Source organism: Asparagus officinalis, chromosome 1 (assembly GCF_001876935.1).
Source record: "Asparagus officinalis chromosome 1, Aspof.V1, whole genome shotgun sequence".
NCBI classification, from domain to species: Eukaryota; Viridiplantae; Streptophyta; class Magnoliopsida; order Asparagales; family Asparagaceae; genus Asparagus; species Asparagus officinalis.
In genome coordinates this window covers 71579288-71605098 of record NC_033794.1, presented here as the reverse complement: position 1 = coordinate 71605098, position 25811 = coordinate 71579288, and the positions used below count along the sequence as shown (strand labels likewise).

At 40.8% G+C, this 25811-nt stretch overlaps 1 pseudogene; it reads left to right on the top strand.

Annotated features, from left to right (window-relative positions):
- On the top strand, positions 3431-21408 carry LOC109835661 (annotated as a pseudogene).

Below are 25811 nucleotides of genomic sequence, written 5' to 3'. Positions count from 1 at the left end.
TTAATGAACGAAACTCGTTTGACGTGACGAGCGAACATCATCTGATCTTGTGAATCAGACGAACCTCAACGAACCTCGTCTGATTTCAAGAACATTAGGGTCACACCCTCGTGCGAATGCGTAGCTCGTCCACATGCTGCGAAGCAGCCTATGAGGCAATCTTCGTGGCGACCTTCGTGGTTGCCAATGTAGCGCCAAAGAGCGGACCTAGCCTCGATGCCTCCGTACGATGTGTAAAATGCACCTAACAAAGAGCCACTTAGCGAAAACTCATTTTGAAAAGCGGTTTTGACCAAAAAATCCAACAGTACTCACTATGATTCTAATTCAACAGGACTTCTACTGATCAAGGTATTACTGACGTTCTTTATATATAAGTCATCTAGTTGATATTTATGATATTTAGCTTCCAGGAGTATTCCTAAGCCCATCCTACTAATTGGCCTCGTGTTTCATACTTGGATGTGTTGTTTTAGATATCGTTTGACAATGTGATACAGTGTGTGTACCCATGTCCACGATTGAAGTACCATTGTCCACGTTTTATCACATTAAATATTATGCAACTAAAATGCAGATGGGGAGCTGATTGAGGGCTTCAATCTAGACAAGATTCTGGGCTTACTGTTGGTTCTGATATGGGAACTTTTGCTAAAATGTACTTGATCGGTAGTGGAAGATAACTAACGGATCTCGAACGGCAATGAATAAGGTGGAGGAAGGTTGTGAATAGTAAATAAGTAAGACCAAACAGTAATAGGTTTGATTACATATCACGGAGCATTAGTGTTCACGATTGAACAGTACAATTACATTTCAGAGAATGAACGGTTAAGGATTGGAGTTATTCTGGTTTTGGTTGTTTTCTTTTTCTTTTTTTCTTTTTTAGTTTTGAATAGGGGAGATCTTTTGAGGGGAGGAATAAATAGCTAACATGGTTTTGATTGAAGAGTATTACAATTGGAGGCTAGGAAAAAAGAAGAGGTGAGAGAAAGGGTTTCACACCGAAACAATAGGCTTCACACATGTGCTTCACACCCATAGCACTTCACATGCCAAATCCAAAGAATTCACTGCTTAGAGAGAATTTCAAAACCCATAATTTTGTCAGTCAAGGTCTATTCCTCATGGAGAATTACACATCTAATTTGTCGAACAAGAAATCATCTAAACGCTTAAGGAAGTAAATAAAAATTTTAATCAAATCAAAACCTAAAAACGCTAAAAGACATTATCTAAAAATCATAATTAAACTACAAAGAGGTATCAAAACCAAACCCTAGAAATATTCTAACTAAAAAGAAGATTACTTAGATAAAATAAAATCTTACCAAAAAAACCTAAGATCCTAACAAATCCTAATCGTATCAGATCAATGGTCCATGACTGTCTTTCATCAAATTACCAGTTGATGTAGATTGGGGTGAGAACTTTGATCCGAAAGTAAAAGCCTCTAGAATGTGATGCCTTTGTTGCTAATCCAGATCTAATCAAAAAGTACATGGTTCTCGATATTGTGAACTTTGGCAGTGTAAAACCCCATGAATTTTGGAAAATAGTGTGAATTATATTGATAAATGAGAGCTCTAATTATGATGAATATTATTTATGGATGAATGATTAAACTAACAATTGATTTGACATCAATTAAGAGTATATATGAGAGTATACAAAGGTTAAACATGCACAAAGAAGAAATCTAGAAAAATGACTAGTTAAGAGTATATCTGCATTACACACCAATACAGTTCGAATCTGGAAAAATTCAAAAGATAAAAGTTATAGGTATATTCAATATATTTCCAAATCATCTTACATTACCTCATTCTAAGGTCAGACGTGAATATTATAGCCAAAATACCGAAGACTATTTTCCTAGTCTGATTGGGTTTCCTGTTTCGGGTTTGGGCTGTTTTGATTCGGGTTTACAGTTATATATATACATGTTTACATACAAAAAATAAACCTTTTTATCAGTATTCCAAACCCTAGCAGCCCATCTTCCTCTCTCTCAAACCCTAATCATAACTTGTGAGATTTGGGGGTGTTCTTGAGGCGTTTCTCAAGAGGAAGGCGGGATTTTGCGACTTTGGTGAAGAGGGATCTTGCACGCACGTGTTCAGGAGTTCAACACGACGTTTGAGGCAATATCATCTTTCTACAAACCTTTTCCTATAGTTAATTCATGATTTAAGATGTTTAATTGATAAATACGCTTAACCTGATGTTTTAAAATCTTAGTTATGATGTTAATCTATAAACTAATGTGAAAATCTGTAGATTTAGTTGTTGTTTATATTAGTTGATGATCATGATCATTAGGGTTTCTTTTTTCTATTTTAATTTATTAATCATGCTTAAATCATGTTTAAACCCTAGTTTAACAATTAATTGAGTTTTCTTGTTAATTTAAGTTGTATAAACCCTAGATTTGTGATACCTAAGTGATGTGAACATGTTTAAATTATTTTATGTCTGTTCAATGATTAGTTCCAATCATGCTTAGTTAATCATGCTGATAATTTATGTTTTATTTGAGAATTTTTGGTTAATTGATATGCTAAACCCTAACAAGATTAATTCAAGAGTTTAAATCATGTTGAGTTAATTCCTGTTAAGCAAATATGAAAGTTTAAATCTTGTTATATGCCTCATGTTAATAAAATTAAGTTTTTGAATAAAGTTATAAAAAACGTCAAAACCTGATCTGTGAAGATCTTCTCTGGCTGGTCGACCGACCAAGGCTAGCTGGTCGACCGGTGAGATCGTGTGAGTGCACTTTGTGCACATTTGTGTTCGGTCGACCGACGCCCTGGGGGGGTCGACCAACCTGTGTTCTCTTTTGTTTGAAGTATTGTTTTTTTATGCCTTTTGTTTTTGAATGCGGGGTTAGAGACGAACAATGATACACGTACAATCATGAGTATACACGTATAGTGTCGTAGCATACACATGGGTATCCCGAAGAGGATTAATACAATTATTGTTTTGATTACACGGGAGATATAAGTTATTTAAACATTATATATTTGTATGGATATCGTTGATGAGAACCGCTCAGTACTACTTACGATAGTGTGTTAGTATATCATTAGTACAGGCTATTGAGTCGGGTTTTAGGATGCTTGATCTAGTAGTCCGTCCCTCACATAGATGCGATGAGGCTTGTGAGCCGTATACCTAGGATGCTTGATTTGGTAGTTCGTCCCGCACGTTGATGCGATGAGACTAATGATCCATGTACACTTTTAGGATGCCGATTTAGTAGTCCATCCCGCATGATAATACGATGAATTATAAACTTTGCAAGGATTTGTATTGTGATAATTATCTGATAGCCTGAGTCTTAGTGGACGCCATTTATGAACATGACTCATTGTTGAGTTATATATGACCAAAGTACTTTACTCTTGTAAGTACGCGGGATTATATGCAGTTATTTGCATTATCTTCTAAAGGTTAGTGGAGGATATTTTTGGTCTGATATTGTGTTGATTTTATTTTCTTGTATTGCTATCCTTTATTCTTAGTTGGGATTGATGATTAGCGATTCACAATTTGAGACGTATGGTATATATATGAGGGTGTTCTTGTTTATATTATTTCACTCGACGTACCAGTCTCGTGCTATGAGTTTCTAATTATTGATTCTATTTAGATTGTTTATTCTTAGTCCGTTATTGATATTTAGTTATCTACAATTTGAGACATGGTATATACATGAGAATTTTCTTGTTTAGATTATTTCGCTCGACGCACTATGTCTCCTGTTGTAGGTCTCTAAATATTAATTCTATTTAAATACAGAGTAAATGATCTAGGTAGACTATGCTTAATAGATAGAGCCTCTATCATATCTAGCAGCCCTTCCCATGGGGGCGGATGGAGATGATCTTGCTGTAGCGCTCTGACGTTCTTGTTGTTTCTCTTTTTATTTTTCAATTCCTTTTAGGCAGGAGCTCAAAGTTCTGGAGAGCCACAGGATGACGGACTTCCAGCGTAGTCTCCGTCATATATTTTTAGTAGATGAGACTCCACCGTAATTGATATTTATCTCTAGACATTTAGAGTTTTGTATTTCATCTTGTGAAGGTTGTGTGCCTTAGTTTATTTTCAGTTAACTCATATTGAGATACTTCACATTTATTTCAGACTTTAGTTGTATTTAGTTTATTCAGTTGAGACATGATTATATATATTAGATATCTCTTTCTATATCATGTCTATTGCATTTATTTTCCTTATTTTGCCTGTTTTGTACCCGCACTTGTATTTGATTCTACTAGAGAGATATTACTGTGATGGTGAAACGTGTTGTTGTACAGTGTGGGTGCATGATAGGTTTGACATCTCTGGGTTCACCTTAGACTACAGCCATGTGTGAAAATAGGGGCGTCACAGGCATGTACCTAAATCTAATCGTGATATGAAATGAGCAGCATGTAGATTTTTATGTCTTTAATAACTTTTTAGAGTCGTGTTAGGATATGGTGAGAAGGTAATTGAACCTCAGAAGGCATTGTAAGGGCTTGACAGAGTTTCATAAGAGGAGATGAATCATCAAGGACTAGGTGGTCTAGGCGTTGGACTAGATGCCTATAGCCTAAGCGCCTAGGCAAGACCTAGGTGGTTATCTTACTTTTTATTTTTTTAATTATAATAATTTATGATATATGCAAATGTTGTAGGCATTAGGCTAGTATCTAGGCAGATTTCTTACTTCATTTTTAGTGGTGGTAGAAAATGTCTTGCTGAAGGTCAAGGAGGTATAGAAGGTGATCATAGCTGGAGGCTTGAGGATGGAGGAGTTTGGAAGAGGTTGGAGAATGTGGAGGCTACAACGGAGGAAATCACGATCAAGCTTGAAGGGTGTAATCCATGTACATAGACCGCATTCCTTTACGCACTTTCATAACCTACATGGGCAGCTTAGAAACAACTTAGGCACTAGGCCGTATGTTAGTAGATTGGGCACATCTAGGAGTAGGCGTACACCTAGGTAGACTAAGAAGGGGCTTTTTAAAACATTATGTAGGGTGATGTCATAAACTCATTGGAGGTCAATCATAGATTTGGCAACACAAATACTCGATGGAATCACGAGAAGCTTCGCCTTCAAAGATTCCAACCCTTAACAAATGAGCCCCCCTAGCCTATTTATAGGCACTCAAAACTGTGCCTTGGCAAAGGTGGCCGACCACCTTGGTGGATCGGCCACGAGTCCACTTGGTGTTTGGTTTTGCCGTTTTTTCCGGTCTCGTGGCTTATTCGAACTTCATTATTGATCTGGACTCTGATTTATTGATCTGAATCCTGATTTGGTAGTCCGGATCCCGATTTGGTAGTAAATCCGCCTTGGAGTTCGAGTTCGAATCCGTTCCACGGTTGGATGACTCGTTGACTCGCCGAACCGTTAGCTTAATTCCGCACGCGAGTGGATGTATTCTGTTGTTTGTGTGCGATTCGTTAGCCTCGTCGCCCCGTTAATCCGCTACGTTGCGTGTCACTTGGCTTCGATGTTGTGGACTAACACTCGTGTTTAGATACATCACCCGATGGTTCGTTGGTTTGTCGAATTACCGTGCCGAGCTGTGTTAAGTGACCCATAGGCAGTTTTATACGCCTACAGATACCCCCTCCAAAGTATTTTAGCCTCGTTCTTTTATAGATACCCCCTCCAAAGTATTTTAGCCTCGTTCTTTTATAGAAGAGTCTGGAATACTTTGGATATGATTATCCTAACCTTCAGTCGGTGTAACGGGACCTTAGAATGGCTTCTGTTCTTGATTCCTTTAATCCTTCAGGCTATTCGTTGCTTTGTCGAACGTCTTTAAGGGTTCCGGTGCTGCATTTATTGTCTGACCATTGTCAGAATTTTGAACTTGAAGTTGATTCCTGATTTTCTGATCTTTAGCTCGTGTTTGTTGGTTCAACATAGAACTGACCATCGATTGTTGGCGTTGAGCTCTCATTTGCGACGCGTTGTCCGGCGTAGTGTTGTTGAGTTATCCTTAAGAATATTTTTAGAAAAATATTCTCCAAGTTTATACTCGTATACTTTTCGGAGTAACTAAGAAGCAGTTTATACTCGTATACTTTTCGGAGTATTGATTTTTTCATTGCAACGCATTGATCGGCGTTGACCTAGGGTTACGCGTTGACCGGCGTTGACCCTAGGGTTTCGAACGTCGTACGTTGACTGTTTGATCGCAACGCGTTGACTGGCGTTGACCCTAGGGTTTCGAACGTTGTACGTTGACTGTTTGATTGCAACGCGTTGACTGGCGTTGACCTAGGGTTACACGTTGACCGGCGTTGAACGTTGACTGTTTGATTGCAACGCGTTGACTGGCGTTGACCTAGGGTTACACGTTGACCGGCGTTGACCTAGGGTTTTGGATCGCTTGATATTTGTTGGAGTATACATAGTTTAAGCTCTTGAGGTATTGGAGCATGGCGGTCCTAAATATTGGGCTGCAGGACCAACTATTAAAGCTGATTCATCTGCACGTGTGGATCTTATCCCGAATTTGTTGGATGTCTAAGTCACGAAACCAACTAATGGGGCTGGTGCGTCAGTGACTTTCGCATATATAGGATTTTTGGCAAACCCTCAGCCATCAACGGGTTTGATGCACCTTTACCGACTACCGTTTGAGTCGGGCTAGCATGCGGATTGTTTAAGTCCGTTCCGCATGTGACGTTATGCTAAAAGAGTTAACTCTTTTAGTGCTACAATATTGAATATGTAGACTTCGTCTTTCTCCTGTGAAAAGACTAAACAGCAACGTGTATCAGACGTTGACTTAGGATTTTTGGTAAATCCTCAGCCCTCAACGGATTTGAAATGCTTTTACCGATTACCGTTTGAATCGGGCTTACATGCGGATTGTTTTAAGTCCGTTCCGCATGTGACGTTGTGCTGAAGGAATGAACTCCCTTAGACTTACTGCCACGACTTCGAATACGTAGACTTTGCCATTGTTACGGGAATAGGCTATCCGGCGACACGTGTTAGTTGTTGACTTTAGGATTTTTGGCCAACCCCCAGCCTTCAACGGGTTTGATAAGCCTTTACCGATTACCGTTTGAGTCGGGCTAGCATGCGGATTGTCTAAATCCGTTCCGCATGTAACGTTGTGCTAAGAGAGTGAATTCTCTTAGACTCAGCGCTATGACTTCGAATACGTAGACTTCGCCCTTGTTACGGGAATAGGCTACCCGACAACGTATATTAGACGCTGACTTATCCCTACTTAGGCTTCGGGATAAAATATCCTGGAATCGAATTCTGGTGTCTTTTTCTACGGAGAAAGACTAAACCGGCGACGCATGTTAGGCGTCGGCGTATCCTTTCTTAGGATTCAGGATGAAATTCCCCATGCGTGTAAGGCATGAATTTTGGTGTTATTAATAACAACCTACCACAATGTTGAATATATGACCGGGTGTTCTTTTTAACGGTTAAGAACTAACCGGCAGCGCGGGTTAAGCGTAGACTTATCCTTACTTAGGTTTCAGGATAGAATACCCCAGAATCGAACTCTGGTGTCTTTTTGTGCGGAAAAAGACTAAACCGGCAGCGCGTGTTAGGCGCAGACTTATCCCTGCTTAGGATTCGGGATAAACTTCCTAGGATGAATCCTAGATTGATAAATTTTGGAAAAGATCGGTGCGGGAAAGGAAGAATTTTATATTCTATTTCCCGGTCTTCTTTTAGGGTGAAGGCGAACCCGAATACAAGGAAGGAAGAATTTTATATTCTATTCCTTGATTCTGGAAAGGAAGAATTTTATATTCTATTTCCAGTGCAAAAGAAACTAGAAGTGGGATCTCCACTCCGAGAATCTGGAATATCTAGATAAACTTACCTTTTATAGGATTGGTTATCTAGTATGAAAGATGAGTTTTTCGTTTATCGAAGTGAAATTTCAACTTCGGTTATAACCATGAGAAGGCTTAACCAAAGAGAAAAAGAAGGGAGTTCTTTCGTTTATCGAAAGGGAACTCTGAACTGAAAGTGGACCTCTTGTTCATGGAAAGAGTCAAGAGGGCTGGAAAGACACTTTTGGTGGACTCACTGTCAATTGAAATTGATCAGTGAGGGATTTTGGTGGTGAAAATAATTTTGGGTTATCCTCTAGAATATTAAGTGTAATATTCTTCAAGGAACTTCCCGGTAAATGAGTTATCTTGAATGTACTAGGGATAGTACTTTTTTAGGAACTTCCCATTTATTAGCATTAATTGCCTGGCACCCTCTTGAGTAATTAGACGATATGTGCCGTTTGAGTAGACTGTGTCTATCACAAACGGTCCTTCCCATTTGGGTTCAAATTTACCTTTCTTCTTGGAGTTGAGGATTATCGGTCGGCGAGCAGCGAGGACCAGATCTCCTTCCTTGAAGCTTCTCTGTCGGACTCTTTTGTTAAAAGCCCTAGATATTCTGGCTTGATAAAACTCAATGTGTTGTTGAGCTTCCAAGCGCTTTTCATCCAACATCTCGAGTTATTCGAGACGTTTCTGGTGTTGTTCTTCTATCGTCATCTCGGTTGCGAGAGTGATCCGAAGGGATGGGATTTGAATCTCTAATGGTAGCACAGCTTTACATCCGTATACCAATGAATATGGGGTGGCCCCTGTAGGTGTGCGTATGGTGGTGCGATAAGCCCAGAGTGCTTCACCGAGTTTATTGTCCCAGTCTCGTTTATTGGTCTTCACGAGCTTTGACAGGATTTTAATAATCGTCTTGTTAAACGCTTCAGCTAATCCATTCGCAGCGGGATAATAAGCTGTTGACGAAACATCTTGAATTTTGAACTTGTCACAAAACCTGACAAAGGCGTTGCTTATGAACTGTGGACCGTTGTCATGAATGATCCGTCTCGGCACGCCGTGTCTGTATATGACATGATGCTTGATGAAATTGATGACGTTGTTCATCTTCACTTCTCTAAGCGGAATCATTTCAGCCCACTTTGAAAACTAATCCGTGATTGCGAGGATGAATCGCTCACCTTTGACTGAAGGGGGAAAAATAGGACCGACAATGTCCATGCCCCATGTCTCAAACGTCCAAGACGTGGTGGACATGTGTAAATGCTCTGGTGGTTGATGCATATAATTTGCATGTATTTGACAAGCATGACACTTTCGGGCGTATTCGATTGTGTCACGAACCATTGTTGGCCAGAAATATCTCATTCTCCTGATGCGATCATACAGTTTGGGATCGGGCTGATGCGCACCACATTCTCCTTCGTGTGCTTCCTTAAGAACTTCTTATGCTTCTTTGTTCGAAAGGCATCGGAGTAACAAACCATCGTACCCTCTACGGTATAATGTATGGGTCTCGGTATTATAGAAGAATCTTGGTGCTCTTCGGCGGATTGATTCCCTTTCTTTTACATCCTCTAGCAAAATACCATATTGGACGTAGTCAATGATAGGAAAGCGCCAATCTCAGGACTCAGACTCAGTTTGAGTTGAATTCACCTCCTTGGCGTTTATGTTTCCGTCATCTTCCTCTTCAATATCCATATCGTATATGGGTATGCAGAGCTGATGTGTCCTTACTGTGACTAATAGTTTAGTTTCGGGAGGCTGCGCAAGTGATACCGCTAGTACTGCCAGTGCATCCGCATAAGCGTTCTGGAGACGAGGGATATATTCAATAAAGAATTCTTCAAAAGAATCTGCCATTTTGATGGCCTTCTGGTGGTACGGGATCAGGTCTTGGTTCCTGACTTCATACTCTCCACGTACTTGGTTGACTATAAATTGAGAATCCCCAAAAGCTTCGAGATATTCGACCCCCAGCTCCTTGGTGAAACTGAGTCCAATGAGAAGCGCATTGTACTCAGCTACGTTATTAGAACATGGACTAGTCAGTGAATAAGCTCGAGGCATCACATGCTTCCCTGGGGAAATTAAGATGACTCCAACTCCGGAGGAGATTGTAGAACATCCGGGGGTTATTGCCCTATTAACTGCTCTCGAAGCACCATCGAAGTATAATTGCCATACTTGTTGGTGCGAGGTAGTGTTAACCTCATGGGTTTCGTCCGGCAAGTCATCATATACTTCTGCCGTATCCGTTGTCGGTTTTGCCGCCAAATGATCACAAATCGCTTGTCCTTTGATCGACTTCTGTTGTTTGAAGTGCAAATCATATTGGGATAAGAGAATGGCCCATTTCGCTAACCGCCAATTCATAGAGGCTGGTTGCGTCATAAATACCCGTACTGGATTACCGTTAGAAATGACGTAAATCGTCTGTCCAACCAGGTAATGCCGCATCTTTTGCACTGCGAATACCAATGCGAGGCATTCTTTCTCAATCATCGGATATCGAGACTCGATGCCTACCAAGGTCTGACTTAGGTAATAGACTGCCTGTTCGTGACCATTATCATCGTCTTGTGCTAGTAAAGCACTTATCGAGTGGTTTATCGCCTTGAGATAAATCAAGAACGGTCTACCTGACTTTGGTGCAACGAGAACAGGAGGATTCGACAGATATGTTTTGATATCTTCGAATGCTTTTTGGCAAGCGTCGTCCCAGATAAATGACACCCCTTTCTTGTTTAGTTTAGAGAACGGTTGTCACTTCCCAGAAAGATTTGAGATGAACCGCCGGATGTAAGCTAACCGCCCTTGCAACCCTCTGAGCTCTCTTAGATTTCTAGGGGGTTGCAGTTCATATATCGTCTTCACCTTATCGGGATCGATATGTATACCTTTAGTGGTGACGACTAATCCAAGGAATTTTCCACTGGACATTCCAAGGAAGGATTTAGTGGGGTTCATCTTCAATTGATGACTTCGTATGAGATCGAACATCGTCTTCAAGTCCTTGATGTGATCTTCTTTGTTGCGTCTTTTTACATCCAAATCATCAACGTAGCATTCGACTGTTTTCCTGAGATGTTCTTGGAAAATCTTAGTCATTGCTCGTTGGTACGTGGCGCCTGCATTCTTTAGACCGAAAGGCATCACCGTGTAGCAAAAGACACCAATGGGCGTTCTGAACGCTGTATGCTTCTCGTCATCTGGGTGCATCTTGATTTGGTTATATCCTGAAAAACCATCCATAAAAGACATTCTCTCAAATCCGTACGTATTGTCGATAATGACATCTGTGATTGGGAGAGGAAAGTCGTCTTTTGGACATGCCGTGTTCAGGTCTCTGAAGTCGATACAGATCCTGATTTTACCGTTCTTCTTCATGACGGGAACAATATTGGCTAGCCAGTCTGGATGTTGCTCCTCTCGGATAAATCCTGATTTGATCAACTTCTTAACCTCTGCCTCAATGACTTCCATAATCTGCGGACGATACCGTCTTTGCTGTTGTTTGATAGGTTTGGCATTCGGCTTAATATCGAGGCGGTGCATTGCCACATTGGGGTCGAGCCCTGGCATATCTTCATAGTTCCATGCGAAGACGTCAATATATTCCCTGATGAGAGCAATTAATTCTTCCTTCTCATTTGGGGGAAGACTATCGCTAATGAATATAGGCTTTGGGTTGGCCTCGTCACCCATGTTAATTTGGACTATTTTATCTTCAGTGGGGGGTTCCCTCTGTTCGAACCTATCACCATACTGCATGTTCAGGTGATGAACCCACGGGTCTTCCCATGTTGGCATTTGATCGTCGTCTCCTATTGTGGACGGATCAGCTGTAGCCATGTTCGCCATTAGGGCTTTGAAAGCTTCCCCCAGACTTGTATCGGAATCCCATTCTGAGGAATCTGATGAGTACCCATTTTTGTATCGCCCAGATGATTGGTCATTAATTAACCAACAACATTCGTCTTCTGAAGAAGATTCATACCCTAACCCTCGTCTGTATTTATAATAATCATCGGGTTTTCCTTTGGGTACATATGTCGCTTTGGGTGGAATACGAGGACCTCGATCGAAGTATAGACCTTCTCCGAGCGTGAAATTATATCCCTGCTTTTCCATGAGCTTGCGCGCTTCCGGGCTATACTTAGATAAATGCCGACCAGGTTTGTCATCATTCTCATTTTCCCTTAAGAAATGATCCGGTAATGGAGAGCTTTTCCCTTTACCGTAAATCACTTCTTTTTCACCTCCCATTTTGGTTGGGATGACCAGGGTCGTTCCGAAAGAATGCTGGAGGCGTTCCTTCGCTATATAGGACGATCGAAGCGGCATATATGAATCGGGATTATCATACAATTCTTTTATCACATCATCAAGAGACAGGGAGTACTCTAAATCGTTATTTATTTCATTATTGGCAAGTTGCCAGTTACAACTGCCCTCTGATAATTGTTCATCGTCAAGGTTGATTACAAAGGGTACAATGTCGTTTAAAACATAACCTCCATTGTAATCAAATCCGGCTTCGGTATCAGCTTCTTCTCCGCTGTCCATGCCATGGACCGATGATTCAGTATCGGATTCGTTACCATAAAGGAGAGAATCAGTGAAATAATTCTCATACCCTTTGAATGGTTGCTTATCCGTGACCACCGTCCTAACCTTATTATCAGTGTCGACATACTTTAAACACTGATAGAGAGTGGAGGGGATTATAACGTTACTATGGATCCAAGGCCTACCCAATAGTAAGTTATATGAAGTCTCGGCGTCGATCACATAACATGTGACTTCTGTCTTCAAATCTCCCATTTGACACTTTACCCGGATCTTACCCAAGGGTCTTGACCCGCTAGTGTTGAATCCATAGATAACAGTGCCTGTGGACGCCAACTCTCACAGCGGAACCCGGATCCACTTGGATTCGGTTGACTTTGCTGGAGCCAATGTACCCGATGAAATATAGCGGTCGATCGTGGTTCGAATTCTTCGTCTGCATATCCTCTTTGGTGAAAGTAATGCAGGGAAGGTTCTTAGTCGCTATATTACAGTGTTGACTCTGCGGTTCTGGCTCTTCAAGCACCGGCTTGATTTGAGTCAGAAACACCTCTGAATTGGCCAAAGCTTCTTGCAAGGCCTCCCTGGTTTCCTTGGACAACCGCAGCAACTCATATAACGTTATCCGTGCTGGAATGTTGGCTAGTTGAGCCATTATATCGAAGACTTGTGGAGTTTTCGAGCTTTCCAGTTTTTCTCTTCCAATCGGACGATTGAAACGAAACTGCTTCGGATTCTGAACCTCATGGGGATTCTTCTCTTTCAGTTTATTCACCGGCTGTCGTCGAGCCTCTTCGCCCGGTGTAGGACTCGTAATCACCCCCATCTCCGTGAGAGTTTTGGCTGGTCCCCGTTTAGTCACCCCCTGATCACTAGGTGGCGGGTAATTGTAGTGATACTCATTTCCGCTTCTAGTGGCGAAGACTTCTTGTTCTACTTCGGAGAGCGGGAAGGTAGGAGCTTCATTACCATCCTCTTCGAAGATTGCGGAAGTAGCATTGCAGGACTTTCCTTTACCCTTTTTGGTCGAGGAAGTCGTCCACTGATCATCTTTAATTAGATCGGGATGAACCCAGAGGATTTCACCGTTTGGGGCTGTGTGTGGCACAAGTCCTTTTTGGCGCTGTCCATGTGGGTCATCGTTCACTGTCTTCATTCCTACTTTGGTGATGCGTTCTGGTTTGAACCATGTTGTGGGCACCGATCCAAAGCTGATTGACACCACATTTGCTCCAACATTCATGGACGGCTTCGGGGTTATGACGCCTACGTCAATTAACGCCTGGATCTTATCCTTGAGATGGTAGCACGACTTGGTAGGGTGATGGACCGCTCTATGGTATGCGCAATACTTCGGATCCGTCACTTTGCTAGCCCCCTCTTGATCCACAATCGTCGGCAGCTGGATTTTGTTATTCTCCAATAGGTACTTAAAGATGCCGGGAACTTCATCATCTTTTAAGGAATAAACTTTAGGAAACCTCGGCTCCGAAGATTTTTGCTTCTGAGGCCGTTGTTGCCATTGCCCCCGAGATTGTTGTGGTGCTTGTTGCTGCGGCTGTTGCTGAGGTTGCAATTGAAAAGTTTGATTAGCATCAACTGCATTAGCATGTGCCTTACCTTTCCCTCGTGGGACGAAATTCTGTTGTGGAGCATTCGTCGCCTGCTGGCCTCTTTTCGCCTTCTTCCTTCTGAGGAATCGCTCGGCTTGTTCTCCTCGGACCTTCAAATCCTTCCAGGTTTTGGACGGTGCTGTCCCCATTGCTTCTAACACGTCCAGTGCGAGGTTGTTGTGGCAAGTCTGGAGAATAAACTCCTCAGTGATCGGGTCCCGTCAGTTCATCGCCTTGTTCAGGAACCTTTTGACGAAGGTGTCAACCAATTCCCCGTCTTTTTGTTTCTCGTCAAGCAACGACCCGATGGATATCTCGGTATCATCGTTAAAGAAGTTAGTGAGGAATTTAGTCTCCATATCATCCCAGCTATTCATGCTTCCTGGCTTGAGGCGACGATACCAATCGAAGGCGGCTCCACAAAGAGTGCCAACGAAGGACCGTACCATCAGAGGCTCATTACCAAAGATAACCCCCAGGTGTGATTTGAAGTAAATCAAATGCTGAGTGGGTGAACCCATCCTATTAAACGGCATGAAGTTAATTAGATTGAACTTCGCCGGATATGGGATCGCTTCCCATTCTCTTGGGTATGGACAAGGAATGCCCGTCTTCTTCATCTCTTGAGAGGAAATCAATGTATTGATTTTGCTCTTGAGGTTTTTAATCTTTAAGTTTTCACCTGTGTTTTCGCTAGCATTCTCGTTACCATCCCCTGCATTGACGGGAGGACTATTGGCATTATGAGTCTCATTCGCATTTGTGTCCTCATCTTCCAGATTAACCCGGTTACGACGACTTGGCTCGCCTTGCTGGTTCGTCAATGCTTGGATTTGTTGGTCATGCATTTCTCTCATGTTCTGTATGGCCATCTGCATTTCGAACCTGAAGCTCTCCTGTTGTTTAGCCATGGCTTCTTCGAGCATCTTAGCCACTTGTTCCGCACTTATCATAAGTGCCTCGCAGGGTTGTCCCTCGCTGGATACCGTATTATCTGATGCGATCGCGGAGCCAGCATCAGATTTTTCATCTTCTGAAGGTAGTCTTGTCTGAACCCTACCATAAGTTGCTCGTTTGATGGTTCCAGACTACAGACGGGTTATACGTCGGGGTGCTTTCAGAATCGACTCGAGATTATCCCGTGTCGACGTCCCTTTGCTGGTCATATTGGTGGTGACCCTCGGAAATTCCCCATCTTCAACCACCGCTCTCCTTCGTCGGAAACGCCTAGGCCTTGGTTTTGGTGTTTTGGTACTGAGTTTTTCGAAAACCGAAACTCTTTTAGGAACTATCTTGATGCAGTTACACTCAGACAATACTGCCCGAATGAGTTTGGAACAGGGGCATTGAGTTTCTAGTCCTCGAGGACTCCTTTTCCTGGTTNTACCCCCAACACGATAGTACAATTCGTCTGCTTGACCTATCGTGTGTTGGCACGACTTCTCAGGTATAACATTATCACTATCAGATGACAATGTTTCCTTTTGAGGACGAACTGCCTTCTTTGGGCTTTCAAAAGTTACGCGCCTCGAAACATGCCTTTGTGGGCGTGAGTTCTCAGCGGGCTCCTGGACTTCAATGCGCAAGTTGGTGTGCCTAGCTGCCCTGATCTCTTTGTCATGTTAGAGGTGTCGGTGACCCCCAGCATGTTGAGTCGTTCAGGGCTTCTTCATTAGGCCCAAACGCTCTTGAACCGGAGCTTTGCATCGTCCATCGGGAGTGGACCGAGACGCTCCAAGACCGACTTCCTTCTTCGGGACGATTCCGCGGGATCTCCTGGAGTAGCTACTGGAATTATCGGCGACTTCGGTTGGTTCGCCGGAGGTTGAACTTGCGTCGAAGGCTGCAACGATTGTGCCTTAGCCCGGGTTGGTGGCGGCTTCTTGGCCACTTCCTTCTGCAGTCTTCTACGGGTTTCTTGGACTCGAGCCCGTGCCTAAGCTGACAGCGCGCGGCGCTTGCGAATGCGCTCATCAAGCGTTGAACGATTCCGTTTGACACGGATCCATTCACTCGTTGGCAGCTTGGAAGAGCTGCCATTCCTCGGTGGTTGAGGCTGTTTACCTCTCCTGTTCTTCAGATCTGCATGATAGCGGACTCCGTCGGTGGACCCCATCGCCTTTGCGAGTTGCCGCGCCAGTCGTTGACGTCGCCTCTGGCGGGCTCTCTTCGAGAGAGTCACAACGCCCTAAATGGTGGAGGCATCGGCGAGAACAGGGTTGACCTGGTTGGAGGTCGGCGGAACTTCACCCGACACAACTTTAGCGTCAATTGGGGTGAGAGCTTCGTTGGCGTTCTGTACTTCTTCGTACCAACGAACTTTTCTCCTGGAGGAGAACTTCTTGGACTTGCGGGGGGAGGAGGATCCGGACGAGGATGACAGATACTCCTCGAACTTTTGCTGGTCGAATTCATACTCGACCTCCTCCTCGACCGGGATCGAGATCCGCGGCGGCGACGCGACGATCTCGGTAGCGAGATCGGTGGCTCCCACTGTGGTCGCCAGATTGTTCGCGGGAAAAATCGTAGCTTTCGTTGAAGTCATTGTGCTCCTTGGCAATTGTTTATCGATTACACAAAGATCCGGTCTTTTTATAAGATCCGATTACAACAAAATCAAAGAAAAAATAAAAAAAAAGATTACAACTTTCCTTTTTCGAACGAATCGCAAGATCCTGTTTTGCGATCTCTTGCTTTTGTGGGTTCTTTGCCTGCGCCGGGGTTAATCCGTGGACCACCGCACGATCTAGATCCGGTTAGATTTACACGGTATAGCGGGTGTTATCTCACGAAGGAAATAACAGCCGGGGGGTACTATTTCACCAAGGAAATAATAGCCTTCTCGGGATCAAAGGCCAAGCTTTGATCCGGAGGATTACCGTATAGATCTCAGATCCGATCCCTCTCGAACTCCTACCTTATTTGACGTGGACGATCGCCGAGCACCGGATCTGAAAGAGCAAGTCTTCAAAGCTTCAAATCTCCAAGGTTCAGATCTTAATTTAGCAGAGCTTCGCCTTTAAAAATTCTAACCCTCAACAAATGAGCCCCCCTAGCCTATTTATAGGCAAATGGTGGCTCGGCCCCCGAGCCACCTTCTGGTGGCTCGGTTTTGGCCGAGTCCACTTGGTGTTTGGTTTTGCCGTTTTTTCCGGTCTCGTGGTTTATTCGAACTTCATTATTGATCTGGACTCTGATTTATTGATCTGAATCCTGATTTGGTAGTCCGGATCCCGATTTGGCAGTAAATCCGTCTTGGAGTTCGAGTTCGAATCCGTTCCACGGTTGGATGACTCATTGACTCGCCGAACCGTTAGCTTGATTCCGCACGCGAGTGGATGTATTCCGTTGTTTGCGTGCGATTCGTTAGCCTCGTCGCCTCATTAATCTGCTTAGTTGCGTGTCACTTGGCTTCGATGTTGTGGACTAATGCTCGTGTTTAGATACGTCACCCGATGGTTCGTTTTAAACAAAGGGGAGAATCAAATTCATTCTCCTCTCTTTTGTAATCGGAATCCAAATTGTAATCGATTTTGAGAGAATACAAGTCAAATTTTCTTTCTTTGTCTTTTTACATCAAATTTCCAACAAACACGAAGACTTCCTGTTCTCCATCAGAAAGTGATAAAGCTGCTATCTCTTCATCGTTCTTTTCAGGAATCGCTGAGACTCTATAACAGGACTTCTCTTTTCCCTTGCCTTTTGACTTCTTCTTTGATGTGGATGTCGTCCACTGTTCATCTTCGTGTTTAGATACGTCACCCGATGGTTCGTTGGTTTGTCGAATCACCGTGCCGAGCTGTATTAAGGGACCCATAGGTAGTTTTATACGCCTACAATTGTTGTCGGAGATAGTAATTGGAGTCAAAGGAGGAGCACGACACTGTTGTCATCCAAGGAGGGGTGACACTGAGGTTTTCATGGTGATTTATTGTACAATTTTTTTAGGACTTGAGTTTTGAGAGGAGATTTAGACTTGAGGGTTGAGATTTAAAGTTGAATTTGGTCTAAGGGATAATATTTAAAGTTAGGGATAAGTATAAATGACTTCAAACCCAAAGAGTAGGCTTGAGCTTCACACCCATGACACTTCACGTGTTAGAAAGAATTTCAAAACTCACCATATTATTAATCAAGGTTTATGTAATGCCCATAAACTTTCGATACTAGATAAAATAAATTTTTTGGTATTTTAAAATATTTAATTATTTTTTAATAGAGTATTTGTATTTTTTCGATTTTCTAGAATTTTCTACGATTTAAAGTCCAAATTTTATATTTATTTAAATTATTTTGATAAATTAACTTAGTGTAGTAAAAACTTTTGAATTAATCAGTTGTGTCATCGTTACTATTACGTATTATTTTGTATAATATGTTGTATTATTATTACTATTACGTATAATTTTGTATAAACAGTTGTGTTATTACTACTATTGTGTGTAGTCTGTTGTATTAGTATAACTAGTACGCATTATTTTGTAGATATTTTTCCATAATTATTTAATTTTATATATAATTAATTATATTTATTATTATTATTTTAACCCTAACCCTAAGTATATATATATAACCTCTCTTCTTCTTCTTCTTCTCCTTCTTCTCTCTCTCTCTCTCTCTCTCTCTCTCTCTCTCTCTCTCTTTTCTTCATTGGAGAAGTTTTCTAAACTCAATCTCTAGGAGTTTATATGTTTGATTATCATTTCCATAAGCTAGATTTTTATATTGAATTTAGTTTGATTTTATTTATACTTTTTTTTCACACACAACCTAGGAAATTTCCGTCGCTATATTTCCGTAGGCAAAACATTTTTTGCCGACGGAAATGGATATATTAGCGACGGAAATTTTCCGTTGCTTTAAATTTACCGACGGGTTTTTAGCAACGGAAATTCCGTCGCTAAAGAAGTCTTTAGCGACGGAAATTCCGTCGCTAAAGAAGTTTTCAAGGAAAAAAATTGGGCGCGGACGTGCCCAAATATTTTGGACAGCCCGCGCCTGAGAAAGGATTTATCCCCAAATCCCTCTCTCAATTCACCTCTCTCCTCATCCCCCTCCTCATTCCCCCCTCCTCTCCCCCCATCTCGTTCTCTTCACCGGATCCGAACCGCCGACGAGCCGCCGTCGCTGCCGCCCCCGCCCCAACCACCACCGCCGCCGACGCCCTCTCTCTTTCTCTCTCTCAAGGTACCCTTCTCTTCCATCAATCTCTCTTTCTCTCTCCCCTTCAATCTCTCTTTCTCTCTCCCCTACATAATGAGGTCTAAATGGTAGCTAATTGATCTTTATATTTAGGGCTTTGATCTGAATTTTTGATTGGATTTGGTCATTGGTAGCTAAGTATAGTTTAGAACCAAGAATATTGCTTTTAGTAATCATCTGCTTCCATTTAGACCTTATTAATTTGATAACGATTTTTTTTAGGTTTTGGAAGGATCGGGCGATTGGTGGCGAGGGTGATCCTTTAGAGCGAGGATGTCGAGCTCGTTGCCGTCAATGATCCCTTCATCACCACCGATTACATGGTATAACTTCTAGATCTGTCGACGGTTTCCTTTTTCAATTTCGATTAGATCTTTAGATCCGCATTGTGCTGATGATTATTTGGATCTTGGATCTGGATCGAGATTTGAAAGTTTTAGTTACTTGCTAATTGGTGGTGTTAATGACTGTTTCTTAGATTCGTCCCTTTTATTTCGTTATTGGATAATGACCTGTTTGTGGTATTAGCTGATCTTTGGGATCTAGAGTGAGATTTGCGCTAGATCTGCTTGATCTCGAATTTAGTGATGATTTTCTCAGAATGTTATAGCATCATTTCGTTAGTGGATGGTGATTTGTTTTTTAGTATTGGATGGGGAAGTGTACTGATATGATTTATGAGTCCAGCGAAAATACATTGTATAAATCACCTACGTTAGAATGTTGCTTTGCACATAAATACATTGCTTTTGATAAAATAAGGAAAAATGCATTTATTTGCATATGCTAGAATTTGTTTTTAAGCATGTGATAATTAACTTGTCCTTCCCACCTTTTAAAATTGTATAATACATGAAGAAATTTTTCATTTCACTCTATTCACTTTGATCTACAGTTGTCAAAGTTCTACAAACTAAAAAAATCATTCCTTTTTTTTAAACTTTGGACTTGTGGAATATTACTTTTTTAGTTATCGGAAAAACGTGCGTCTGGCGCCATTTGATTTGTAAGTAATATGGTTTACAAATGTATGCATTTTTGTTTAGATAGCTATACTAACATGTAGATCAATGTCTCGTTGCATATCATAGAATTAGGTTGGTGGACTTCACTATTCAGTAATGTTCTGCGAGAGGTTTTCCCCATTATCTATAGAAGTTTTGCTTAAATCTATTATAGTTGTTTCCAATATTTATTATTATGGTAGGATTTTCACTTTATGAAACTTTAGATATATCAGTAAACAAATTTTCTGAAATGCAATATTAGTTGCTAACAAATTTTCTGAAATGCAATATTAGTTGCTAACAAATTTTCTGAAATGCAATATTAGTTGCTAACAAAGGTGATGCTAACATAATAGTTTTCAGCATTGTAATTGCTTAACAGTATAGTCTTCTTGTAGATGATCCAACATTATTTACTTTTCTTTTTTTAGATGCCCATATTTATTACCTTCTGATATCTACAATTTACACGATGGCCTCTCTGAAAGGGCCCTTTTATTGTTGTTGTCCCTTGTCTGATAATATGGACTTATAATTTAAACTACCAATCTTTTTTAGATGCCCATATTTATTAGCAGTCTTGGCTGGTGCCATAAGGACCTAACATGAGTTCTAGTGTTTTTAAACAGTCAGTTTTTCTGGAAGATGCTTTTTCTGCTTACTAGGACTTCGAAATAGGTCAGGGTCTTCTCTTGCAGTTGTTCTCGTGCAATGTTCATTATATTGAATATTGATTAATCTGTATTTCAGGGGGGGGGACTGATCATGACAATAATATTTGGATAAACAAATATCTCATTCATTTAAAGAAGGCTTTGCGTATAGATTGTTTTATTAATGGTGTTAATGGTTTTCTGCAGACCTACATGTTTAAGTATGACAATGTCCATGGGCAATGGAAGCACCACGACATCAAGATCAAGGACTCTAACACCCTTCTCTTTGGTGAGAAGCAAGTTGCTGTATTTGGTTGCAGGTTGGCATCCTTTTCTTAGTGTTGTCTTTCATATCATTCTCGATAGTGTTTATTTCTTTGTTATGTATTGTTTTTTGGTGAGCTAATTGTTACTGGGTTTTAAAGGAACCCAGAGGAGATCCCATGGGGCAAGGCTTGTGCAGATTTTGTTGTGGAGTCAACTGGTGCACTGACAAGGAAAAGGCTGCTGCTTATTTGAAGGTATTTTCTCTTATAGTTAGGAATTTGATTTTGCCACAGGGCTCATTTGAAAGTAATAATAGTGTCAGTGTTGAAAGTTGAAACTTCTTTCATTATGGTAATTTGGTAAAACAGAATATTATAATTTCGAACAATCTCCTGACTTCAAATTTTTTGCCAATCCTTGAATCTTAGTTATGAAGGCAACCCTTTTTGCTTTTATTTTAAGCAGTCTGAAATTTCTTTTTCATCACATAGTTCACACATTTGTCAACCTATTCTGATAGTTTCTACTTAGACTCTTTTCTGTTTCCTCATATTGTTTCTTACCCAGTTGGACTTGTTGTGTACAATATAATGATGTATATTGCCGGTGAGTTTATTTTATTAACACCGGATTACATGAGTTTATTTTATTAACACCGGATTACATCGTAATGTTTTCAGGGTGGTGCCAAGAAAGTTGTCATCTCTGCACCAAGCAAAGATGCACCAATGTTTGTGATGGGAGTGAACCATAAGTCATACACACCAGACCTTAACATTGTCTCCAACGCTAGCTGCACAACCAACTGCCTAGCTCCTCTTGCCAAGGTAAAACATTTTCCAGTACTTTTTTTGTGGATACATGTACGCGTGCGTGCATGCGTGCACGCGTGTATGCGTGCGTGCATGCACGCGTGTATGCGTGTGTGCATGCATGCGCGCGTGTACGTGTGCGTGCGTGTGTGCGTATATGCGTATGTGCATGTACACGTATCAGCATGTACGCGTACATGCGCGTATGGTGAGAAAATTGTGCGTGTACGCGTATTGTGCGTGTACGCGTATGTGCATGTACACGTATTGGGCTAAGACCTCTCTCTATCTTGCTATTAGGTAGGAGTAGCTTTCCTTGCGGGGTTAGGGTGTGCATGCGTTGTTGTAAAAATTGTGCGTGCGTGCATATAATACATAAGAATATGCCATGATACTCTCTGTTATTGCTATACTTGAATGTCATGCCATGTTAACGTTTGATTTATATTTGCAGGCTGGGACTTCTAGACAAAGTGGAGCTGGTGATGAGGAGGATGATGATGATGATCAGGAGGATTGATTTGTTTTTTTACCTTTGAAAACAATGAATGAGTGTGTTGTATAAACAATTTTTATCATGGTGTGTGCTGTATAAACAACGTTTATTATGTTGGAATATTTTAATTAAATTATATGTGTTATATATGCGTGAGAATAAATATTAACTGCTGATTGAACAGATTTTTAAATTTATTATATTATTGTACAGGTTTTTTCAATTTTTAAATTATTTTTAAAAATATATTAGAAATATTTAGCAACGGATTAGCCGTCGCTAAATATACTTTTAGCGACGGAAAATAGATACGGGAAAAAACATTACCGACGGATTTTCCGTCGCTAATGTTAATGGCGACGGAAAATTCGTCTTAATTATTTTTTATTTTTTAAAAAAAATAGTTATAGCGACGGATTTTCCGTCACTAAAACATATTAGCGACGGATATTCCGTCGCTAAAAGATGTTTTAGCAACGGATTTTCCGTCGCTAATGTTTTTTTCCTTTTTTTAAAAAAAATAGTGCGACGGATTATCCGTCGCTAATTTTCCGTCGCTGAAATTTAGCGACGGATATTCCGTCGCTAAAAATGATTTTAGCTACCCTCACTGTACTGACGGGTTTTTGGCGACGGAATTTTATTTTTTCCGTCGCTAAAACCTTTAGCGACGGATTTTTGACTTTTAGCGACGGATTTGTCCGTCGCTAAAAGTCCTGTTTCTAGTAGTGATGTTATGCTTAATAACATACCCAATGATAATAAGATTCAAATTGTTCAATTATTCTCAACTAATAGGGTCGTTGAAAATGTCTACGAAAGAAAACCAGTAAATAGAAAAGCTGGATCATCAAGATTACCGAAGGTTATTCAAACAAATTAACATTGTGATGGAAAAACATTTTCATGCTAGACCTTTTACTTTCCGGCCATCTCATGTATTCGTCATAAAATAAACTAATCATTAATCATGAAAAACAAAGGCTAATATGTTGTTCCTTGTTTCTTCCCTAGTTTTCTCTTATTTCATCAAGCTCTATAAGTGACTTAAGAAGAACGAAAGAGATGGTCTTGGAACTTGGATCATGGAATCTCTCCACTACAAAACTTGATATTAGAATATGCAATTAACTGGTATCTAAGGTCAAAATACTCTTGTCATACAGAATATGTGCTTAGAAAAAGCATGTAACTATGGTGAGCCTAAACTGATATCTAAGGTCTTCTTTTATTTTATTGATTGCTAACAGAAATATTTTATTTGAAGAAAGAATACAATTAAAATACACTTTAACATATGAAGACAACATGGTAAAAACATAATCAAAATCATATAAAAATTAGCACTCAAAGAAAAGAACAGTTACTTACTTTTCCACATGAACTAGTGCAGTGAATTTCAAAATTTGGACTTACACGAAAGATACGATTCGTAACATACACCGAAAGTTTTCTTTGTCATGGATTCAATGATCCCAAGATGGTTAGAGACTCGTGCTGATAACGTGTTGTAATCTCGTTGTTGTATCTACATACATCACATATCAAAAGTAAGAATCAAACATGAAATGTAAATGTAAATAGACAAGAGAAGAAATAGGGAGAAAAATAATTCTCATTTTATTCATCTTCCTCATTCCTCTATACATTTTGTCTTCCATGGATTACATTATATAGATGTGGAAGAGAATACTAAAAGTCACAAGTAGGTGAAGAGTCTTCTTCTAGTAATGTCCACATTCATTGTATTTATATTTACAACACTCCCCCTTGGACATTACTACATGATGTCAATGCCTCGTTAAAAACCTCGCTAGAAAAACCCAGTGGGATAAAAACTAGTCGAGGAAAAGAGTACACGACATTAGTAGATTCTTGTTGCATTAGTTGCCTCATTAAAAACCTTTAACTAAGAAAACCCTGTGGGACAAAACTTAGTAAAGGGAAAAAGAGTACAACTATAGATCTTCGGGATCCAAAACTTGTGTTGCATTAGTTGCATAGGAATCAATTAACTTGACATATTTTCTAGTAGAATTTTAATTGAAATTACTAAAGTATCGTTAAACACACGTAATGTTTCAAGTTTGATTAAGAAGACATGTTGTCACGCACGTGCCAGATGCTTTCTGGAGCATTTTGGGATTTGAATCAAAATTTCATTAAAAAAATACATCAAAGTGGTTGGTTGCAGTCGAACTCTTTGAAATGGTTGCTAAATTAATTAAACTCCAGAGCGGGTCATATTCTCACTTTCTTTGAAAAAACAAACTCTAATTACCTAAATGGAATTGTGGCTAGTTTGTTAATTTCTTGCCGTGGAGTAGCCGCATGTGGAATTTCAAAAGAAAAGGTAACCAGTCCCTTTCCTATCTTTATAAAACTGTAGTATTTTTATTATTTCCCCAGCTGATGATTAACTTTACGTGTAGAGCTTTTCACGTGTAAAATGGATGTGAAATTATAATAGCATGCTACAAATCACAAAAGCAAAGGGAGTCCAGTAACTTGGAGGAATTGAGAGCTCACCGTGAATTGTGCTTCAAGAAAAGCTGCCTTCATCATTGCAAAGTGAAGTGCCTTAGCCCCGAATAGTACTTCATAAATGTATTCCTACCTTTAATCTGAGCAATATATGGCATTAAAGCGCATCTTCATATCATGGAAGCATCATAGCTACAACCTTACAGAAAAATAAGAGAGAAGAAAGAAAGGGGATGGAAAATTGGATCATTTGCTTGTTGGTAAAGTTGCATTTTTGTATATGGAATACAACCTTGTCAATCTCTCAAAATTTTGCTTTCAGACATCAACTTTGTCAAAATTTGCTTAACACGCTTTGACATGATTTAATTATTTAAGAAAAGGGAAATTGTTATTTTAAAGATTTATTGGAATGAAGCATTTTCTATGCATATTCTTTGGCTTTCTTTTGCTGCCACTCACAAACTAGTCCAGGATTTAATCTGGATTGATCCTGCCTAGTTTTTGTTGGATTTGGGTGTGGATCCAAACCTCCGCAGGCGAGGAGCTTCAAGCGAGCTCCTCAGGTGAGCTCGAGCATGGCGCGGACGATATCCGAAGGCGAGCTAGGAGATCTGCAGGCGATCTCGACGCAGCTACAGGCGAGCTCGCAACCTTCAGGCGAGCTCGAGGAAACCCGCAGGCGAAGTCACAATGCGAGGTCCACGCGAGCTGCACGCGAAGTTGACGACGAGTTGCAGGCAAGGTCGAAGAACAAGCGAGCTCGAGCGCTCGTTTAAGTGCGAGACAGGATGTCGACAGCCCACCTAGGGGTTCCCTATGAAAGGGAAACCCAGAGCCCCCTTTCCGTCGGCGGCTCCCCT